At 29.6% G+C, this 2,208-nt stretch overlaps 1 long non-coding RNA gene across 1 annotated transcript in view; it reads right to left on the minus strand.

Annotated features, from left to right (window-relative positions):
- Window positions 1–1,136: 1,136 nt before the first annotated feature.
- The window catches only part of LOC111089624, a 19,685-nt gene continuing 18,613 nt past the window's right edge, over window positions 1,137–2,208 (minus strand). Inside the window, exon 3 of the long non-coding RNA XR_002613847.1 lies at window positions 1,137–1,683. This is a non-coding gene — a long non-coding RNA (uncharacterized LOC111089624). The remainder of the gene's footprint in view (window positions 1,684–2,208) is intronic.

Consider the following 2,208-nt stretch of genomic DNA (forward strand, 5'->3'; position numbering starts at 1 on the left):
ATGCCACTACTAAACTAATGATATACAAAATATACTTAACCAAACAATCAACACTATATAATACAATTTTATTTAAAAACTAATCAACATATATAAAAGATACACTAATTTTTTCAACATAAATTCACATGAAAACATGTTCTAATGTTAAAAACAAAAGGCCACCATCATGTGACCAGTAGTTTACATGTTATGTTAACAGTTGTTTCTCATACTGATATTTCTACATTTATCATGCAAGCTTATAACAAGTAAGATGTCTTTTATAGTTGTCTATTAAGAAACTCCAGTTTATTGTGTAATTTCTCCAGTATGGTAAAGATAAATATGTGGACTTTAATACACTGTGGGATAAGAAAGGTAGAAATGGTTCTCGCTGTATTTCATTCGTAGGATTTTGTATTTGCATAAATTTGAACTAGGTTTCAATATTTTTCTGAAGAGGAAACACACTGCATACTTTACATTAGTGAAACCACTTAATATTACTTTACCATTTCATTATTCATGTGTTCATCATGAAGTAAACTATATTGTATGAAATGTTGAAATTGCTTGATCATTCTTATCTAATTTAGAAAACATTTGGTGTTTTGATTTATGTTTTAGTTCAGAAACAATTAATAGTTTTTATTTTTACTTCTATTAACCTTTTTATCACCAGAAAACATCTTAAAGTAGCTAATGTTGATTAATTGTACTGTTTCTAAAGGTGTCGATTTGAATCTTAATTTTATTTGAGTGTGATATTAATTGTACTGAAGACATTGTTTATAATTTACTAAACGAAGTTTCTTAATTTTATTGTTCTCTAATTGTGATTACTAACTTAATTCTTACTTCTTGCAGTTTTATCTATTAATAAACTTTCAGAACATAGTTCAACATTTCAAGAAGGTAGTTTAGTTCAGGGATCATAGTTAAGTCAGACTTTTAAACTAACCTTCTAGGAATATAAAAATGAATTATCTTGTGAGGTTGGAAGCAGGGAAGAGTTACTAAAAACGTTCATTATTATCATTTTAACATTTGAATTAAGAATATTTTTTGATTGAAGTGGAACATATCGAATGTATTCATAGATTAGTTGCTGCTACTAAGATTATATTAAAGATTTATTCTTGTTTCTCCTATCAGAATGTAGGTTTTCTGTTAGTTGACAGATTCGCTAGGTTCTGTTGGTCAACAGAATGTAGGTTTTCTGTTAGTTGACAGATTCGCTAGGTTCTGTTGGTCAACAGAATGTAGGTTTTCTGTTAGTTGACAGATTCGCTAGGTTCTGTTGGTCGGCAGAATGTAGGTTTTCCTTAATGTTTTTCGATACTTGTTTCCTTTTTGAGACTTAAGGTCTAAAAGTTTGGGTTGACTTTGTTCTCTGGACTGGACAACTTGTATGTTTGAGGATAGTGTTCTGATGTTAAGTTTGTGGATTGAAGTGTACATTTATTGTAGTTTTATTTTTATCCTCTTTCTACAAAAGATGATCTATAAAGACTATTTTAAACATTTTAACGACTTTTGAGCTTTATTTTAAATTACATTGTTAGGGCTAAGACTTACCAAAATACTTTAGAGATACTGTAAATGGAATCTAAAGGTTTGATTACTCGAGCTGCTTGTCCCTAATACTTTGACAATTTCACTTTTTTTTTAGGCCTACTCTGTAATTCAGACTCTTGACCCCTGAAACATTAAACAAAGTTTAGTCACAAACGAGTCTTTACCTAAAAGCTCTCAGTTTAAAGATCAAAATATACATAAAACAATCTTCCATTGACACCCTTATGGGTACAAATAACTCTTACATAACTTATCCTGTATGTTATAGTAAACTAGAAATGTTAAGATATGTAAAGTTGCATGAATGTTGTAATATATTTAACTGTTTTAAAGAAATATTTTTATAAACTCTAGTCTATTACACTCGCACTTTCTACAAAATATTAGATCACTGTGACATTGGTATGTCTGTTATTACAATGTTAGTATTAACAACATCACAATCTTTTGTGTATAGGGAGTAACTGTGGTTATTAAAGTGTACAAATGTAGCTTTACGTATTTGTCATTTAAGGTGTAAAATTATCATTAGTGCTACATGCACATCTAATGGGCAGTGCCCTTAGAGCTAGCCATTGGAGCTTTGACTTTACTGCCAATTACACCAAATTTATTTAATTGAGGAATGCAGTGGAAAGTGGAGCTCAC

Source organism: Limulus polyphemus, unplaced genomic scaffold (assembly GCF_000517525.1).
Source record: "Limulus polyphemus unplaced genomic scaffold, Limulus_polyphemus-2.1.2 Scaffold6811, whole genome shotgun sequence".
In the NCBI taxonomy this organism is placed as follows: Eukaryota; Metazoa; Arthropoda; class Merostomata; order Xiphosura; family Limulidae; genus Limulus; species Limulus polyphemus.